The 21,653-nt window shown below is 43.4% G+C and overlaps 1 long non-coding RNA gene across 1 annotated transcript in view; it reads right to left on the bottom strand.

The window, feature by feature from the left end:
* LOC125122505 (uncharacterized) overlaps window positions 1-21,653 on the bottom strand; it is a 33,674-nt gene that overhangs the window by 11,637 nt on the left and 384 nt on the right. The gene's annotated exons all lie outside the window — the stretch shown is intronic.

Genomic DNA, 21,653 nt, shown 5'->3' with positions numbered 1-21,653 from the left:
GAGTTATTCTTTCCCATACTGGTGGCAGTCAGAAGGGATCTGTTTCTTAGTATGTGATACTTAAAAGGGAAACAGACTTTTCTCTTGTTTCTTCCCTATCATTCTCTGTCTCTGTCCCTCTTTCTTCTCCACCTTATCCTCCTCTCCTTCCTCCTTCTCGTCCTTCCTATTGATGGTGGTGGGGAAAAAGTCTACATCACTGGGTTTTCAAACTCGAGCTGTCAAAAAGCACACAACTCTTTTCCTAACATAGACTTGTATTTACACAATGGGAAATGTAGACTTATACTGTGTTGTGTTTGAATTACTGTTACGGTGAGAACACATATAATCATGTACAGCTTCTCTCAGTTAAAGTTTTGCTTGTACCTTGATAAAATGACTTTTCTATCATTCCTAAGATGACAACTCTTCCCCTTAATTTTTTTTCTTTTTACTGACATGAAATTCACTTAACAAAATTAACCATTTTACAATGAACAATTCAGTGGCATTTAGTATATTCATAATGTTGAACAACCATCATCTCTATCTAGGACCAAAACATTTTCATCACTCCAAAAGGAAATCATGCAGCCATTTAGCAGTTACTCTCCAATCTCTTTTACCCCCACCACCAACTCTCTGGCAACCACCAATCTGTATTCTGTTTCTGTGGATTCACTTGTTCTGGTATTTCACATAAATGGAATCATAAAATAAATATGTAACCTTCAACATCTGATATCTTCCACTTAACAAAATGTTTTCAAGTTTCATCCATGTTATAGTGTATATGGGTAGACCTTCAACCTTTTCATAGCCAAATAATATTCCACTGTGTGGATATACCACCATTGTTTTATTCATTCATCTATTTATGGATGTTTGGATTGTTTTTACCTTTGGCTACTGGGAATAGTGCTGTTATGAATATCTGTGTACACGGATTGTTTTTGAGTATCTGTTTTCAGTTCTTTTGGGTATATACATAGGAGAAGAATTGCTGAGTCACATGGTAATTCTTTGTTTACTTTCTGAGGAATTGCCAAAGTGTCTCCCACTGCGGTTGAAATATTTTTACATTCCTACCCACAATGCACAGTGTTCTAACTTATCCACATCTTTACCAATAATTGTTATTTTCCTTTTAAAAAATTATAGCCATTCAAAAAAAAAAAAAAGAGTTCCTGTGCTGTGGTATAGGTCACAGACATGGCTCAGACCTGGCATTGCTGTGGCTGTGGTGCAGGCCAGCGGCTATAGCTCGGATTAGATCCCTAGCCTGGGAATGTCCATATGCCACAGTTGTGGCCCTAAAAAGACAAAAAAAAAAAAACTGAAAAAATTAAAATTATAGCCATTCTAGTGGGTGTGAAGTGGCATCTAATTATGGTTTTTGTTTGCATTTCCCTAATGTGTAATGTTGAGTATCTTTTCATGGGATTTTTGGCTATTGGTGTATTTTCTTTGGAAAAATATCTACTCAAGTCCTTTCTCCATTTTTTTGGCCCTGCCCAGAACATGTGGAATTTCCCAGGCCAAGGGTTAACCTGGGCCATAGCAGCTGCTGCAATGACAACCTCAGATTCTTAACCCATTACACCACAAGGGAATGCCATTTTTCCTTTTTTTATTTTTTTTTAAATCTTTTGTCTTTTTTAGGGCCACACTCTCAGGATATGGAGATTCCCAGACTCAGGGTCAAATCAGAGCTATAGCTGCCGGCCTACAGCACAGCCATAGCAACTTGGGATCTAAGCCTCGCCTGCAACCTACACCATAGCAGACGGCAATACTGGATCCTTAACCCACTGAGCAAGGCCAGGGCTTGAACCTCATGGTTGCTAGTTACATTCATGTCCATAGAGCCATGACAGGAATTCCTCCATTTTTAAAAAATTGGGTTACTTTTTGTTTTGACTTTTAAGAGTTCTTTAAATTTTCTGGATATTCGCCTTAATTTTTGAGGCTACCTGAATTTTCACTGTTGTAACATCTGTTAATAAGTGAGTATTACATTATGTGGAAGAGACCATTTGTTGCCTAACTATATCCATTTCACCATTTTTTGGGGTAACAGAACCCCAACTTTATTTTGGAAGAACTTTATTTATGTGTGCTCTGAAGAAAAAAATGCTCTATCTTCTAGTCCCTCTTCTTCTAGGCTTGGCCACATTGCTAAGTTGAAGATATCTATTAGATATTCAAATAGAGATATGGGATAAACAGCTGCAAATTGAAGAATAGAGTTCAAGAGAGAGGTAATTCACCACAACCCTGTTGTTCTTGCCCCACTGCCTTCATCCATCACATTTTGGCACCTGGCTCACATATCTGCCCTCCACTAACCATCCTAGTGACCTCAACATTCACACACACAGCCAATCCAAAACCATGGTCCCTGAATTATAGAACCTTCTCATTTTTAGCAATGTTCTCCTCTATTCCACCTCAGTCACCCACCCTACGGCCTACACTGGGTCTTAACATCAAAAATATATCCAAAACATCATTCTCCATCCTGGCCACAACGCTTCCAGCTGCCATGTTCAATGGATCACTAAGACTGTTCTCTAGCTTACCAGGACTCCAGTCTATTCACCTATTTAGCTACCCCCACCCTCCACCGGCTTTCTTCATTCTTCATGCCCTTCCTTATTCTGCAAGATTTCTGTCCATCATTTAAGAAAACTCTTTCCAACATTCTAAACTCCTGTAACCGTTTTATTTTGATTGTACTTGCCCATCAAACCCATACATCTGCTTTGTCAGTGTCTATACTGGAAACTCATTCATCTTCTCCGCCCCCCCAAAAAAAACCCAACTATATCTAAACCAATTTTCTACCAGTTCCATAGGAGTGGTTGGCATCTTCTACCCAAACCAATCATCTCCTTTTCCCTTCATATGAACTTTCAATGATTCATTTTCTCTTCGGGATATGTAAGCATTAGTTCTGAATTAGATCTTTCCAATCTTTTTAAAGCATTTTCAAGTCTCTCTTAACTAAAAGACAAAAACAAAAGAAAAAAATCCCTTAGTCCCATTTTCTTTCCACATCTGTCCCATTTTCTTCCTTCTTTTCACAGTGAAACTTCTTGAAAGGTTTGCCAATACTTTTTTTTTTTTTTTAACTTTTTAAAGTGCCATAACCTCAGCATATGGAAGTTCTTAGGCTAGGGGTCCAATCAGAGCTGTAGCTGCCGGCCTACACCATTATTTTAAATAACGAGAACTCCATTATTTTAAAAAGTCACTAGGTGTGTTCCCTGTTGTGGCTCAGTGGGTTAAGAACCCAGTTAGTATCCATGACAATGTGGGTTTGACCCCTGGCCCTGCTCAGTGGGTTAAGTTTCTGGCATTGCCACAAGCTGTAGTGTAGGATACAGATGCAGCTGAGATCCCACGTTGTTGCAGCTCTGGTGTAAACCAGCAACTGCAGCTCTCTGATTTAACCACTAGCCTGCCTGGGAACTTCCATATGCCGCAGGTGCAGCCCTAAAAAGCAAAAAAAAAAAAAAATGAGGTTGTTTAAGCTATACAGGTGGGTTGGTTTGCATATGAAAGATGTGCTCTGACCTGAATCCTTTGCTACCTCTTAGAATTGAGTAGCCCTGGAAGTAGCAGCCTCTCCCTAACCAAAAAGCTTTTTAAGATGTCAAAACATCAGAGGAGTTCCCACTGTGGTGCAATGGATTAAGGATCTGACTGCAGCAGCTCAGGTCTCTGAGCAGCCATTGGTTTGATCCCTGGCCTGTGGTATAAGCTGCAACTGCAGCTTGGTTTTTTTTTTTTTTTTTTTTTTGCCATATCTTGGGCCGCTCTCACGGCATATGGAGGTTCCCAGGCTAGGGGTCAAATTGGAGCCGTAGCCGCCGGCCTATGCCAGAGCCACAGCAACGCTGGATCCGAGCCGTGTCTGTGACCTACACCACAGCTCACGGCAATGCCGGATCCTTAACCCAGGGATCAAACCCACAACCTCATGGTTCCTAGTCCGATTCGCTAACCACTGAGCCATGACGGGAACTCCATGCAGCTTGGGTTTCATTCCTGGCCCGGGAACCTCTACATGCTCTGGGTGCTGCCATGACAAGAAAAAAAAAAATTCAGAAAATACAGAATATGAGGAGTTCCTCTTTTGGCTCAGTGGGTTAAGAACCTGACATAGTGTCCATAAGGATGCAGGTTCAATCCCTGGCCTCGCTCAGTGGGTTAAGCATCCATCATTGCCACAGGCTACAGCATAGGTCACAGATCCGGCTCAGATCCCAGCTTGGATCCCGTGTTGCTGTGGTGGTGGTGTAGGCCAGTAGCTGAAGGTGATTCAACGCTTAGCCCAGAAATTTCCATATTCTACATGTGTGGCTTTGAAGAAAGAGAGAGAAAGAAAAGAAGGAAGGAAGGAGAAAGAAAGAAGAAAGAAAGAAAACACAGAAAATGAAAAACATGGTTAATACAACACCTTCCAGGGAACTGGATTACTCTTTCAGAGGTTGACTTGATATTTTCCATCAAATATAAGAAAGAAGGATAATGCTTAGACACAAGGCAGACAGACAGAGCATGAAGCAAGCATGTTAACTCACAAATGCAGCTGTTGCAGGCCTAGATCAAAGACCATGGACCAGTATTACTTAGACTAAATGTCCTCTATACTTAAAGGAATAACATTACCCAGAGCAAACAAAGTATACTAGTGAAGCAAAAGCATTTGGAGGGTGTGGGCAAGAACTGAGCTTCTATAAGGGTGGAGCTGGCTTGACTAGTTTTTGTTTGTAAGCCCTAGGAGAATGCAAAAGGAAATAACTGCTAGTGCGGGTGGGAGAAGGAACATCCTTCATTTTTCATCAACATTTAGGAGAAAACAGGGAGGCAGAATCGTGGCTCATTTCTTGTTCTGAAAAAGGCTTGTCGCTAAGTTCAGGTTCTGGTTTCAGATGGACTTGGGTTCAAATCCTGTACTGTCCACTCATTTGGCTTCTTTGGACAAGTCAGTTAATGATAATAAATAATATTTACAGCGTACTAACTACGTCAGGCACCCTTTTAAGAACTTTACATGTATTAATTAATTAACTACCACAACAACCTTATGAAGCAGGTACTATAATTTCCTCCATTTATGAATGCAGAGACTGAGACACAGAGTGGTTCAATCACTTGCCCGAGATCAACACACTTTTTATTAAGGGGAGGAGCTGTTTCCAACAGAGCCTGCCATATATCCCATATCCTTCCAGTAAATTCTTTTTCCTGCTTGAGTTAGTCAAAACAGATTTCTTTCTTTCTTTCTTTTTTTTTTTCTTTTCTTTTTAGGACCGCACATGTGGCATTTGGAAGTTCCCAGGCTAGGAATCTAATCGGCAGCTACAGCTGTGGGCCTATGCTAAAGCCACAGTCACAGCAACATGGGATCCGAGCTGTGACTGCGACCTACACAGCTCGTGGCAATGCCGGATCCCTAACCCACTGAGTGGGGGCAGGGATCAAGCCCACAACCTCATGGATACAGTTGGGTTCGTTTCTGCTGAGCCACAATGGGAACTCCTAGAGCAGGCTTGTGAACTCTAAGTAACACAGTAACCTACAGGTTTTACACACGTTGTCACACATATAACCTCACTGGAAATTGGTACATGAACTTTTTAAAAACAATCTCAAATTTACCAAAAAAGTTGTGAATGTGGTTCAGGTATTTTTTTTTTGTCCTGAACCATTTGAGAGCAAATGCTGACTTGATAACCTCATCATGGCCAAATATTTTAGTGTGTCTTTCCTGCAACAGGGACTTTCTTCTACGTGATACACACATTCAGATAAAATTAATATGATACAGACCATCATCTAATTCTCAGACCCATTTCAAGTTCTGCCAACTTGCTCAATAATGTACCTTGCAACAAAAAGGTCTTTGTGTTCAGATTGCTCTCTCTTTCAGTCTGAAACAGTTCTTCAGTCGTTCCTCAACTTTCTTGACCTTGACACTTTTGAAGATCGCAGGCCAGTCATTTTGTAGCCGGTTCCTCCATTTGGATTTATCTGAAGTTTCCTCATGATTTGATTCGGGTTATGCATGTTTCGCAAGAAAATCAATGATAATGGTGTGTTTTCATTGCATCTGAGGTGACACATGACCGTGATCTGTCCCTCGCTGATGGTGTTCACTCTGGTCACTTCATCAAGGTGGCATTTGCTGGGCTTCGCATCAGTACAGTTACTCTTTTTTCCTTTTTATTAAGTATTTTGTGGAGCGTAAGTATCTATCTACCTATGAAATTAGGTAGATATCCTATTCTTCATCAGATTTTCAATTTCTTTTTTTTTAATTTTATAATTAAGGTATAGTGGATACACAGTGTTATATGTTTTAGGTGTACAACACAGTGATTCACAATTTTAAAGCTTCTATTCCACTTATTTATTTACTTATTTATTTAGGTCGCACTTGCAGCACGTGGAAGTTCTAGGGCCAGGGTTTGAACACGTGCCCCAGTTGTGGTCTGCACTACAACTGCGGCAATGCTGGATCCTTAACTTGCTGCTCCACAAGGGAACTGCCCATACTCCATTTATAGTTATTATTAAATATTGGCTGTAAGGGGTTCTCTTGTGGTGCAGCAGGTTAAGATTCTGGCATTATCTCTGTGGTACTGCAGGTTCAATCCCCGGTCCAGTGCAGTGGGTTAAGGATCTGACATTGCCACCACCACAGTGTAGGTCACAGCCATAGCTCAGATTTGATCCATATGCCATGGTGGAGGGAATTCCCCTTGTGGTGCAGCAGAAAAGAATCTGACTAGTATCCTTGAGGATTCGGGTTTGATCCCTGGCCTCGCTCAGTGGGTCAGGGAACCAGCGTTGCCATGAAGGTCGCAGACGAGACTCAGATCCCAAGTTGATGTGGCTGTGGTATAGGCTGGCAGCTGTAGCTCTGATTTGACTCCTAGCCTGAGAACTTCCATATGCCATGTGTGAGGCCCTTAAAAGCAAATAAACAAACCATATGCCACAGTGCAGCCAGAAAAAAGTGAAAACGAAAATTAAAAAAAGGATCCAGAGTTGACACTGCACTGGCTTGGGTTGCTGCTGTGGCATGGGTTCTATCCCTGGCCAGGAGTTTCCACATGTCGCGGGCACAGTCAAAAAACTAAACTAAACTAAACTAAAGGCTATATATTCCCTGTGCTATACACTATGTGCTGTAGCTTATTTGTTTTATGTACAGTAGTTAGGAAAAATTTTCAATTTTTTTCCTTTTTTATGCAATGGGTCAAAATCCGTCACTTTATCTGTTTTTAACTGAGATATAATTCACTCACCATAAAATTCACACTTCAGAAATGCAAATCAAAACTACAAAGAGGGGTTCCCACGGTGGCTCAGCAGTAACAAACCTGACTAGTATCCATGAGGACGCAGGTTTGATCCTGGCCTCGCTCAGTGGGTTAATGTTCTGGCGTTGCCATCAGCTTTGGTGTAGGTCGTAGACATAGCTCAGATCCTGAGTTTCTGTGGCTATGGTATAGGCCAGCAACTGCAGCTCTGTTTGGACCCCTGGCTTGGGAACTTCCATATGCTACAGGTGTGGCCCCCCCCCAAAAAAAAGAAGAAAAAACCTAACATAAAAACTACAATGAGATATCGTCTCACACCAGTAAGAACGGCCATCATCAAAAAGTCTACAACTAACACTGGAGGGGATGTGGAGTAAAGGGAACCCTCCTATACGTTGGTGGGAATGTAAACTGGTACAGCCACTATGGAGAACAGTACGGAGGTTCCTTAAAAAACTTAGTATAGAACTACTATATGATCCAACAATCCCACTCCTAGGCATATACCCAGAGAAAACCATAATTTGAAAAGATATATGCACCCCAATATTCACTGCAGCATTATTTACAATAGCCAAGACATGGAAGCAAACTAAATGTCCACCGACAGATGAATGGATTAAAATGATATGGTACATATTTACAATGGAATATTACGCAGCCATAAAAAAGAATGAAATTATATCATTTGCAGCAACATGGATGAACCTAGGGATTATCTTAAGTGAACTAAGCCAGAGAGAGAAAGACAAATATCATATGATATCACTTATGTGTGGAATCTAATTAAAAATGATACAGAAGAACTTATTTATAAAACAGAAACAAACTCAAAGACTTCAAAATTAAATTTAAGATTACCAAAGGGGAAACGTTGCAGGGGGGAGGGATAAATTGGGAGGATAGGATTAACAGACACATGCTACTATATATAAAACAGGTAACTAACAAGGACCTACTGCGTAGTAGGTCCTGTAATAACGTGTGTGTGTGTGTGTGTGTGTGTGTGTGTGTGTGTGTTGTTGAGGGGAGCAGAGAATGGATATATGTATATGTATAATGGGTCCACTTTACTGTAAACATGATGCTAATACTACAACATTGTAAATCAACTACATCCCCATATTTTAAAAATAGTAAAAAAGAGAAAGAAAACCCTCACAGACAAAACATTTTAAAGTGTACAATTCAGCAGTTTTTAGTATACTCATAACTTTAAAATTCCAGAACATTTTCATCACCCCCAAAACATTAAAATTCCATAACATTTTCATCACCCCCAAAACATACACTGTACCCATCAGGAGTCATGCTCTACTCCTCCCTCTCCCTAGCCACTGGCAACCACTAATCTACCCTGCATTTGCATATTCTAGACTTCTCATACAGAATCATAAAATATGTGATGGCTTCCCCCACTTAGCATAATGTTTTCCAGGTTCATCCATGTTGTAGCATGTGTCAGTACTTCATTCCTTTTTTTTTTTTTGTCTTTTTTTTAGGGCTGCACCCACGGCATATGAAGATTCCCAGACTAGGGGTGGAATCGGAGCTGTAGCCACTGGCCTATACCACAGCCACGCCAGATCCAAGCTGCTTCCATGACCTACACCACAGTTCAGGCAACGCTGGATCCTTAACCCACTGAGCAAAGCCAGGGATCAAACCTGCATCCTCATGGATACTAGTCAGATTTGTTTCTGCTGAGCCACGACAGCAACTCCAAGTACGTCATTCCTCCTTGTTGATAACTAATGGTCTATTGTATGTATACATTTACCATATTTTTAATTCATTCATCAGGTGATGAACATTTGGGTTGTTTCCACTTTTGGCTACCATGAATAATGCTGCTATGAACACTTTTACTCAAGTTTTTGTGTGGAGAGATGTTTTTAATTTTCCTGGGTATATATCTAGAAGTGGAATTACTGGATCAAATTATAACTCTATGTTTGACTTTGTGAGGAATTGCCAAACTGTTTTCCAAAGGGGCTACACCATTTTACTTTCCCACCAAATATGTACAAAGGTTTCAATTTTTCCACACTCTTGCCAATAGTTCTTGTTGTCAGTTTTTTTTTTTTTTTTCAATGATAGCCATCTTAGTGGATGTGACAGTTTCCGTGGTATTTTTTTTTTCTTTTTAGGGTCACACCTGTGGGATATGGAGGTTCCCAGGCTAGGGGTCAAATAAGAGCTGTAGCCAATGGCCTACACCACAGCCACAGCAACTCGGGATCTGAGCTGCATCTTTGACCTACACCACAGCTCACAGCAATGCTGGATCCTTAATCTACTGGCTAGGGATCGAACGTGCGTCCTCATGGATGCTAGTGGGGTTCATTAACCACTGAGCCACGATGGGAACTCCCAGTCCCTGTGGTTTTTATTTACATCTCCCTAATGATTAGTGATGTTGAACATCTCTTTGCCTAGAACACAGAGGCCTTCCCTAAGTCTTTTATTTAACAGTCACAGCTGCTGCTATTAGCATCCTTCTATAAATGTGTCTAGTTGTCCTTTTTGGCACTTTAGATAGGACTGTACTTTTCTGTTTCCTTGATGTGGAGTGTGGCTGTATGACTTGATTTGACCAATAAAATGTGAAGTGACATGTGCTATTTCTGGGCAAAAGATCTAAGAGGCACTTCACTCACTGTCATATTTCCTTCTCATTGCTTCAGTATTCATCAAATCCCCTGATGAGATGAAGCCTTTGTAAGCCTGGGCCCAAGGGTGATGACAGTAAGCAGAGATCCCAACATCATCATTTTGATGTTATTTTGAAGAATCTGGCAGCTATTTAAAAATTTAAAGAAAAAAAAAATAAAAGGAGTTCCCATCATGGCACAGTGGTTAATGAATCTGACTAGGAACCATGAGGTTGCAGGTTCGATCCCTGGCCTTGCTCAGTGGGTCAAGGACCTGGAATTGCTGTGAGCTGTGGTGTAGGTTGCAGACATGGCTCTAAGGCTTGAATCCCATGTTGCTGTGGCTCTGGCATAGGCCAGCAGCCCAGCTCCGATTCAACCCCTACCCTGGGAATCTCCATATGCCACGGGAGTGGCCCAAGAAATGGCAAAACGAGAAAAAAAAAAAAATTTAAGCATAGGGAGTTCCCCCTATGGTACAGCGGGTTAATGATCCAGCTTGTCTCTGTGGAGGTACTGGTTCAATCTCCAGCCTGGTACAGTGGGTTAAGGATCTAGTGTTGCTACAGCTGTGATGTAAGTTTCAGCTCCTGCTCAGATTCCATCCCTGGCCCTGGAACATCTATATACCTTGGGGTTGGCTGAACAAGAAAAAAATTTAAACATAGAGTTAACATATGACTCAACAATTCTACTCCTAATTCCCAAGAGAACTGAACATATATGTCCACACAAAAACTTGTACATGTATGTTCATGGCAGCATTATTCATGATAGCCTAAAAATGGAAACAATACAAATGCCCATTAAATCTGGCATATCCATACACTTCAGCCATGTATGGAAGAATGAGGTACTGAAACATGCTACAACATGGATGAACCTGGGGACACGCTAAGTGAAAGAGCCAGTCACATATTATACAGTTACATGAATTTTCAAGAAAAGAAAAATCCATAGAGACAAAAAGTAGATTAGCAGTTGCCTAGGATTCAGGTGTGTGCGGGAGGATTCCCTGGAAATCTTCATTTGGTGCCTCTTTCTGCATCTTCAGTTCTCAGCATTGGAACAGTTTTTCGTTTTTGTTTTTTTTCCCCTTTTCAGTTGCCCCTGTGGCACATGGAAGTTCCCAGACCAGGGATTGAATCTGAGCCAGAACTGCAACTTATGCCACAGCTGCAACAATGCTGGATCCTTAACCCACTGTGCCACAGTGGGAACTCCATGGAACGCTTTTATCAACCTGTCTTCTTTTCTTATTTTCATTTTTATTACCTATTTGTACTGGTTCTACAACCTACCAAAAGTGTGACCTGGAATTCCCACTGTGGTGCAGTGGAAACAAATCCAACTAGGAACCATGAGGTTCTGGGTTCAATCCCTGGCCTCGCTCAGTGGGTTAAGAATATGGTGTTGCCGAAAGTTGTGGTGTAGGTCACAGATGCAGCTTGGATCTGGCATTGCTGTGGCTGTGGTGTTGGCCGGCAGCTGTAGCTCTGATTTGACCCCTAGCCTGGGAACCCCCATAATGCCCATAGGCCACAAGTGTGGCCCTAAAAAGCAAAAAAAAAAAAAAGTGTGACCTGAGGCAAGTTCCTTATCTTCCTGTGCCTCAGTTTCTTCACCTGTAAAGTAGGGATATGAAGGCATCATTAGGAAGGTTACACTTCAAATTCATGAGGTGAGAAGAGAGAGGGAATGAGATGGCAATGTCCCCTGTGTCTAGAACAGAGCCTGCAAACAAGGCAAGAGCTCAAAAAATATTTGTGGAATTAATGAAAACTTTGTTATCTAGCAAACTGATCTTGAGTTGGTGCCACCATTCCGTAGCAAATACTGCTCAATAGTAATTATTGAGAACATCCACCTTGATACTCTGGAAATGAAATCAGTTGGAAACTCTCTTGTTTGAATTGGAGGGGGAAACGTGGTTTTCCTAAATACGGCTAAAGTTCTGGGGCCAATGTTAGACCCCTCAAAGAGAAAATCTGCTTTCCTTTTTTCCAGTCTGTTCTTCTTAGACTTTGGTTTGGAGAAGAGATAAGAAATTAAGTTGGGATGATGAGGAGGAGGGGTGTGAATGAGGCAAGATGGATTTTACAGGCAAATGCAGCAAATCCCCAAAGCTCCTAACGTCTCTGACCTCCAAGGATCTCAAAGAACTTGCTCATTCTTGGGCAAGGTTGTTAAGATTTCCACATCTATCTGGATCTTCTCAATTGCAAGTTATTTAGGGGAATTAAGATCGGAGTGCAGTCTGGATTTGGCACCATCTAACAAATATTTAGTGAGGCTTAAGCCTATGGGACACCATGTACAGGGCAGGGAGCTGCAGAGCACTGGAACAGTCTGGTGGTACCAGGATGGAGGCAAGCAGACACAAGTAAGTGCAAAACAAGCCTCGTGCCATGAGAAGTCCAAATAGATCATCCTGGCATTCTGGGAAGAGATCCTATCTGTAGGTGGAAAGAGCCACAATAGGGTTGCTAGAGGAAGCTGCATTTCCAGGGAAGTTTTATTTCCTTGGGAACATTGCACAACCCTTCCTGAGAGCAGATGTGTTTTTCTAAAAACAGCCTTAGCTCTTGGTATCATTTTACCATTTATTTTATTCATATTGTGTTTTCCCCTCAAATTGAAAACAGTAATACTGCTCCCCTCTTTCCCAATTACAAATATATGGTCTTTTTGGCCACACGTAAGACATGTGTAAATTCCTGGGCAAGGGATCAAACCCATGCCGCAGCAGCAACCTGAGCCATAGCAGGGCCAGTGCCAGATCCTTAACCTGCTGAGCCACCAGGGACCTCCTACATGATCATTAAAAAAAAAAAAAAAAAAAAAATCAAGTATGGAGTTCCCGTTGTGGCACAGTGGAAACAAATCCGACTAGGAACCATGAGGTTTCATGTTCGATCCCTGCCCTTGCTCATTGGGTTAAGGATCCTGTGTTGCTGTCACTGTGGCTTAGGCCAGCAGCTGTAGCTCCGATTCAGCCCCTAGCCTGGGAAGCTCCATATGCTGTGGGTGTGGTCCTCAAAAGCAAAAAAAAAAAAAAAAAAAAAATCAAGTATTAGTAGTTCCTGCTGTGGCAGTGAGTTAAGAATCCAACTGCAGCGGTAAAGGTGGTTGCAGAGGTGTGGGTTCAATCCCAGGCCCAGGCCCAGTGGGTTAAAGGATCCAGCAGCAGCTGCAGCTTGAACTCAATCCCTGGCCCAGGAATGTCTGTACACCACAGGTGCAGCCATTTGTGTGTATATATATATATATATATATATATATATATATATATATAGAGAGAGAGAGAGAGAGAGAGAGAGAGAGAGAGAGAGGGAGAGAAACTATTAAAGAAGTAACTAAAAATCACCCCTAATTTTACCCACCAGAGATAGATTTTAGTATACGTGCCTCTTTGACTGTGACAGATTTCCTGTTGTCCTCAAGAGCTCTTACCCACTTCTTCCACGGTAGTAGAATTCTAGAACTTCAGTTGGGCATATGGCGGCTGCTCAGAGTTAAAACCTCTATTTCATAGCCCCTTTGCAGGAGGTGTGCCCAGAGACTAAGCTCTGGCCAATGCGACAGAAGCATAAATCCTGGAAGTGTGATTTTTTTTCCTTGCCCCTTCCTTCCTGCTTGCTGGAATGTGGACTGATGGCTGGAGGTTTAGCAGCTATTTTAGACAGTGTGGTGGAAGCCATGTAATGATGCTGTGAAACAGAAGAAGGGAAGGAGTCTGGGTCCTTGAGGACTCTGGGAAACCACTCTCCTTGCTCTTTTATTTAAAAGAGAACTCAAGGGAGTTCCCGTCAAGGCTCAGTGTGTTAAGAGCTGACTAGTATCCATGAGGATGCAGGTTCGATTCCTGGCCTTGCTCAGTAAGTTAAGGATCCAGCATTGCCTCGAGGTGTGGTGGAGGTCACAGATGAGGCTCGGATCGGGCATTGCTGTGGCTGTGGTGTAGGCTGGCAGCTGCAGCTCTGGTTTCACCCCTAGCCTGGGAACATCCATGTGCTGCAGGTGTGGCCCTAAAAAAAAGACAAGACAAACCAAAAAACCTGCAAACTTGAATCAACTGCAAACTGGAATGAATGGCCACTTCCAGGGAGAAGGGGTGTTGAAGCAAACCAGGAACAAGTCCCTTTGACCTCATCCAGCCCTCCAGCCTCCCCCAGGCGCCCCCTACTGGAGGATCCTAACAGGAAGACCAATAGCAAAGTATATACAAATGTCCATTTATGAAATAACAATACCTAGTTCATTAATAACTGACATTATAAAGTACTTACTGTATACCAAGTGCTGTTTTAAATAATGCCATCTAACAACTCTAAGGTCCGTGTTATTTTTTTTTGGGGGGGGAGGGGTTGCCCATGGCATGCAGAAGTTCCTGGGCCAGGGATTGAACCTGCGCCACAGCAGTGACCCAAGCTGCAGCAGTGACAATGTCGGATCCTTAACTTGCTGTACCACAAGGGAACTCCAGGTTGGTGTTATTCTACTGACATTTTACAGGTGAGAAAACGGACACACAGAGAAGTTAAGCTGCCAAAGTCACAATTTAAAGTCACAAGTAGCAAGAGGTGGAGCCAAGATTTGAACCTAGAGAGTTAGTTCTAGAAGCTGTGAGCTCAACCACTGTGGTAAACTGTCTTTTTTTTTTTTTTTTTTTTTGGCCACGCCCTTGGCATGCAGAGCTTTCTGGACCAGGGATCAAAGCTTCACCACAGCAGTAACCAGAGCCACAGCAGTGACAATGCTGGCTTAACTTGCTGAGCCACCAGGGAACTCCCTAAACTGCTGTGATAACAAATATTTATTGAACATCATCACCAGGTGTGAGGCAGGGGAATAAAATGTTGAGCAAAACCAGCCCATTCTTGGTCCTCACAGAGCTGGTAATCTAGTTGGGGGAGTGTGGAAGACCATTAATCAACTCAATACAAATGAAAGTAAAGTTGAAACTGTGCCTGGAGTTCCCATCATGGTGCAGCAGAAACGGATCCAACTAATAACCATGAGGTTGCAGGTTTGATCCCTGGCTTTGCTCAGTGGGTTAAGGATCCAGCGTTGCTGTGAGTTGTGGTGTAGGTTGCAGATGCGGTTCTGTTCTGCCTTTGCTGTGGCTGAGATGTAGGCCAGCAGCTGTAGCTCCGATTTGACCCCTAGCCTGGGAACCTCCATATGCCACGGGTACGGCCCTAAAAACTAAAAAAAAAGAAAGAAAGAAACTATGCCTGATATGCCTGATGCTCAAAGAAGAACTACATTGATCAAGACAGCCTTCTATGAAAAAATGAAAAAAAAAAAAGAAAGAAAGAAGAAAGAAAGCAAGAAAGAGAGTGAGAAGGAAGGAAGGAAGGAAGGAAGGGTTTGACCTAGGCAGCAGTAGGAATAGGGCCAGACCAAGGACTATGGAGGGGGTTGTAGGCTCAGGAAGAGGAGGTTTGTCTTTATCCTAATAAATAATGGGGAGCCACTCAAGGGTTTTCAGAAGAGCACTAGGGGCTGGGAATGGTGACCAAGACCCGATGCAAGGAAGCTGGTTTTGGGGCTACTGTCTAGGTGAGAGGTAATGGTGGTGGTAGAGGAGAATTAGAGGGGACAGTAAGGTGCTTAAGAGATAATATTGAGAGGACATGGTGATAAATTGGAGGTTGCAGAGGGAGTATTTAGGGAGAGGGAGTATTTAGGGAAAAGGAGAAATCAAGGATGCATGACTCTGAGCAGGATTACTATCCACTGAGTTGGGGGATGGAGAAAGGTCTGACTGGACCAACATTTAGGCAGAAGAGCGGACACATCTTGGAAATTGATTGGATATCAAGTGCTAAAGATGGAGGCATTTTGTTTTCAAAGATATAACTTGTTATAACTACACTATCAAAAGTATTTGCATTAGGAAGTTCCCTTGTGGGTTAAGGGTCTGGCATTGCCATAGCTGTGGCAAAGGTTGCAACTGTGACGTGGGTTCGATCCCTGGTCTGGGAACTTTCACATGCAGCAGGTACATACAGAAAAACAAAGTGTTTGCTAATAGTTATATGTGGCTATTTAAATTAACTAAAATAAAAACAGAAAATTTGATTCCTTGACTTGCCACATTACAAGTGTTCAACAGACACATGTGGCTAGTGACCATCATATTGGATAGCACAGTTATAAAACATCTACATTGCCACAAAAAGTTGCAGGAGTTCTGTTGTGGCTCAGCAGTAATGAACCAGACTAGTATCCATGAGGATGTGGGTTCGATCCCCGGCCTTGCTCCATGAATTAAGGATCTGGCGTTGCCGTGAGCTGTGGTGTAAGTTGCAGTGTGGCTCAGACCCCAAGTTGCTATGGCTGTGGCAAAGGCCGGAAGCTACAGCTCCGATTGGGCCCCTAGCCTGGGAACTTCATATGCCAAAGGTGCGGCCTTAAAAAAAAAAATTTCCAGTGGACAGCATCAATCTAACAGTTGGCATTTACTAGATGTTTTGCAATAAACGAAGTCTGTTCCCCTGTTCCCCTCCTTCTTTGTCTTTAATCCCATGTAGATGATGTCTTGGTTTTCTAAAAGGTCAAGGCAGGAGTTCCTGCTATGGTGCAACAGGATGGGCAGCATCTCTGTAGCCCTGGAATGCAGGTTTGATCCTCACCCTGGCACAGTGGGTTAAAGGAGCCTGCATTGCCGAAGCTGTGGCCTGGGTTGCAACTGCAGCTCAGATCTGATCCCTGGCTTGGGAACTCCATGTGTTGTGGGGTGGTGAAAGAAGAAAGGAAGGAAGGGAAGGAAGAAAAGAAAGAGAGGGAGGAAGAAAGAAAAAGTCAGTGCTCTAAACACTGACATCTACCTACCATGTATTGTGCGGACCTCTAAGGCAGTGTGACTCAAACTGTAAACTGTTCATCACCTGCTCAGGACACTATAAGCACAGAAATCGAGAATAAGCTTTCAGAAAGTTTTCTAGCAAGCTGACATTGCCCTACCATTGTTATTGTATTTTTCAAAAGTACCAGTCTGCAGTGGACTGGAAATTTAAAATTCTGGCCCTTCACTGTAGGCAGTGCACTTGCAGAACTGCTCCAAGGTGCAGTGATGGATTGGACATGGTTCCTGCCCTCCAGAGCTCAGGGAAGAGTGGAGGGAGCCAGAGTTGACATAAGGCCTATTTGAGTTGAGCACACATTAACATACAGACTTGACAGACATCCAAAAATGATTCAAAAATGCATACGGGGGAGTTCCCGTCGTGGCGCAGTGGTTAACGAATCCGACTAGGAACCATGAGGTTATGGGTTCGGTCCCTGCCCTTGCTCAGTGGGTTAACGATCCGGCGTTGCCGTGAGCTGTGGTGTAGGTTGCAGATGCGGCTCGGATCCCGTGTTGCTGTGGCTTTGGCGTAGGCCGGCGGCTACAGCTCCGATTCGACCCCTAGCCTGGGAACCTCTATATGCCGAGGGAGCGGCCCAAGAAATAGCAAAAAAAAAAAAAAAAAAAAAAAAGAAAGAAAAAAGAAAAAAAATGCATACGGGCATTCATTCACTCATTTATCTAGTAATTGCTGAAGGCCTACTGTGTACTAAGCACTACTGTTTGCACAGAGCAGCAAACAGGATAGACAGGGCGTGTACACTTCTGGAGCTCATATCTAGTAAAACAGTCTCTGAACAAGTTCACCAAGTAAAGAAAACTATCTCAAAGAGTGCTAAGTGCTACAAGGAAAATAAAAGAGGGATGACATAGAGAGTGACTGTAGGATCAGTGCTACTGGTTTAGAGGGTGGTGAAAGGACTCACTGAAGAAGTGCATTTCTTTGTTTTGGCTGTGCTCAGGGCATGTGGAAGTTCTTGGGCCAGGGATCGAATCCAAGCCACATCAGTGATCTGAGTGGCAGCACTGACAACCCTGGATCCTTAACTAACCCACTGCACCATAAGAGAACTCCCAAAGAGATGTCATTTGAATCGAAAACTGAGAGTTCTCGTTGCGGCTCAGCGGGTTACGAACCCAACTGATATCTATGAGGATTGGGTGCGATCCCTGGCCTCTCTCAGTGGTTAAGGATCTGGCATTGCTGCTGTTGTGGTGTAAGCCAGCAGCTGCAGCTCCGAATGGACTCCTTGCCTGGAAACTTCCATATGCTGCAGGTGCCCCTCCAAAAAGCAAAAAATAAATAAAAGAAACAAACTGATAAAAAATTAAAAGAATTGAACTGAAACCTGAGGATGGGAAAGAGCCAGTCGAGGACTGAGAGGAGGGCTGCATTTAGACTGCAGCAACAGTCAGCACCAAGGTCTTTTTTTTTTTTTTTTGTCTTTTTCCTATTTCTTGGGCCGCTCCTGAGGCACATGGAGGTTCCCAGGCTAGGGGTCGAGTCGGAGCTGTAGCCACCAGCCTCCACCAGAGCCACAGCAATGCGGGATCCGGGCCGCGTCTGCAACCTACACCACAGCTCTCGGCAATGCTGGATCGTTAACCCACTGAGCAAGGGCAGGGACCGAACCCGCAACCTCATGGTTCCTAGTCGGATTTGTTAACCACTGCGCCACGACGGGAACTCCCTTTTTTTTTTTTTTTTTTTTTTAATTTTAGGGCCACATTTGCGGCATGTGGAAGTTCCCAAGCTAGGGGTCCAATCAGAACTGCAGCTGCCGGCCTAGGCCACACCCACAGGAACGCCAGATCCGAGTCCCATCTGTGACCTACAGCACAGTTCGTAGCAACACCTGATCCTCAACCCACTGAGTGAGGCCAGGGATCAAAGCAACGTCCTCATGGATACTAGTCAGGTTCATTACTGCTGTGCTATGCTGGGAACTCCAGCACGAAAGTCTTAAGACATTGCCTTGTATAAATAAGAAAGTCCATGTAGCTGCAGTGTAGTGAACAAAGGGGAAAGGAGTAGGCAGAGGCTAGATCATGTTCCCTGCAGGAAGAAATCAAGATTTTGTTCTAAGTACACTGTAATGTTCCAGGAGGGCATCAAGGCAGTATGGCTGGGGTTTTTAAAAGGACTGTTGCGTGAAGAACGGATTGAAGGGAGCCAAGAGTAGAATTAGGGAGACTAGCAAAGACTGTTGCAGACATCCAGTTGGGAGGAAACAGGTGGTGATGGCAGAGGGTAAAGAGAAATGGACAGAAGGTCAATCAGATGGGGCCTCTGCTTTTCACTGTCTGGAACAAAGGATTTCACTTGAGATGACTGAATGGTGTTCAGGGGTCTGATGAGGCCCCTGTAACTGTATTAAATTTTTTTTTTTTTTTGCTTTTTAGGGCTGCACCTGTGGCACATGGAGGTTCCCAGGCTAGGAGTCCAATCGGAGCTACAGCTGCCAGCCTATTCCACAGTCACAGCAAAACCAGATCCGAGCCGCATCTGCGACCTACACCACAGCTCACACAACGCCGGATCCTTAACCTGATGAGCAAGGCCAAGGATCAAAGTCACAACCTCATGGCTCCTAGTTGGATTTGTTTCCACTGTGCCACAGTGGGAACTCCTAGGAACCACAAGGTTTCAGGTTTGATCCCTGGCCTTGCTCAGTGGGTTAAGGATCCGGTGTTGCCGTGAGCTGTGGTGTAGGTTGCAGACGCAGCTCGGATCCCGTGTTGCTGTGGCTCTGGTGAAGGCCAGCAGCTACAGCTCCGATTGGACCCCTAGACTGGGAAACTCCATATGCTGCAGGAGCGGCCCAAGAATTGTCAAAAAAGACAAAACAACAACAACAACAAAACCCAAACACACAGACAAAAGCATTGGCAAGAATGTGGAGTAACTGGAACACTCACACATTACTGTTAGGAATGTAAAATGGTATGGGCACTGTGGAAAATATTTTGGTGGTTCCTCAAAAAGCTAAACATAGAATTATCATATAATACAGCAACTTCACTCTGAGCTATACACCCAAAAGTACTGAAAAAAGGGACTCAAATAGGAGTTCCCTCGTGGCATAGTAGGTTAAGGATCCAGTGTTGTCACTGCTGTGGCCTGAGTCGCTGCTGTGGCTTAGGCTGCTGCTGTGGCTCAGGCTGCTGCTGTGGCTCAGGTTCAATCCTTGGCCTAGGAACTTCCGCATGCCAAGGGCATGGCCAAAAAAAAGAGGAACTCGGAGTTCCCATTGTGGCACAGTGGCTAATGAATCCGATTAGGAACCATGAGGTTGAGGGTTTGATCCCTGGCCTCACTCAGTGGGTTAACGATCCAGCATTGCCGTGAGCTGTGGTGTAGGTCACAGACGCAGCTCGGATCTGGCGTTGCTGTGGCTGTGGCAGAGGCCGGTGGCTACAGCTCTGATTAGACCCCTAGCCTGGGAACCTCCATATGCCTCGGGAACAGCCCTATAGAAAAGGCAAAAAGACAAAAAACAAAAACAAACAAACAAAAAAGAGGAACTCAAAATAGATCACTAAATGCCAGTGTTCTTTACAGCATTATCTACATTAGCCAAAAGGTAGAAACAACCCAAGTGGTTTTTCTTGTTGGCCTTTTTTTCCTTTTTAGGGCTGCACCTGCAGTATATGGAAGTTCCCAGGCTAAGGGTTGAATTGGAGCTGCAGATGCAGGTCACAGCCACAGCATCTGACCCATGTCTCAGGCTCTGAGCCATGTCTTCAACCTATACTGAAACTCTCAGCAACACCAGATCCTTAACCCACTGAGCGGGGCCAGGGATTGAACCCTGATCCTCGTGGATACTAGTTGGGTTCATTATCACTGAGCTGCAACGGGAACTCCCCAAGTGTTTATTGATGGATGAATGGATAAACAAAATATCCATGCAAGAGAACATTAATCAGCCATAATGAATTTCTGACACATACAACATGGATGAACTTTGAAAACACTATGCTACGTATAAGCCAGACACAAAAGGACATATACTGTAAAATTCAGCTGACATGAAATATCTAGAACAGGCAAATCCATAGAGACGGAAAGTAAGTTAGGGGTTACCAAGGAATGGGGAGAAAGAAGAATGGGGAGTTATTGCTTAATAGTTACAGGGTTTCTGCTTGCACTCATGAAAAAGTTTTGGAAACATACAGCAGTGATGGTTGTGCAACATTGTGAATGTAGTTAATGACAATGAACTGCATGCTTAAAAATAGTTAAAATGGCACACACACACACAAAATCAACTTAACCTACTTGTGTGGCACAAACTGCAACTCAGTTGCAAAAAGGAAGTACTGACATGGAAGGAGCTAACAGCTATGAAGGAAGATGGGTAGACCAGGAAGACTTCATGTAGGAGGTGGTGTTTAGGAAACTTTAAGAATCTGTAAGTTTTTCCACAAGGAGAAAAGAGAGGAAAAGTTCCTGATAAGCTGTGAGACCTACTTTCCTAAGGACTCTGGAGCCATGGTCTCAGTTATCATCTTGGCTCTGTAATTAACTGGCTCTGGGACCTTGGGAACCTTTCTGTGCCTCACTTTCTTCATCTATAAAATGATGAGAGTACTGATACTTTCTGCTAGGATTGCGTGAGAATTAAATCAGTTAATATATCGGGAGTTCCCTGGTGGTACAGCAGTCAGGACTCAGAGCTTCACTGCTAGTGGTCTGCGAACTGAGATCCCACATCAAGCCGCTGCACGCTGCAGCCAACAACAAAAGCATTTTGCAACACCTGGCGCAGAGTAAATGTTATATAAGTATTATTTTTACTTTTGTCTTTTTTTGTTCTTATG

This window comes from Phacochoerus africanus, chromosome 3, assembly GCF_016906955.1.
Source record: "Phacochoerus africanus isolate WHEZ1 chromosome 3, ROS_Pafr_v1, whole genome shotgun sequence".
NCBI lineage: Eukaryota > Metazoa > Chordata > Mammalia > Artiodactyla > Suidae > Phacochoerus > Phacochoerus africanus.
Note: the sequence above shows the minus strand (reverse complement) of the source record. Positions and strands in the feature narration are given on the sequence as shown.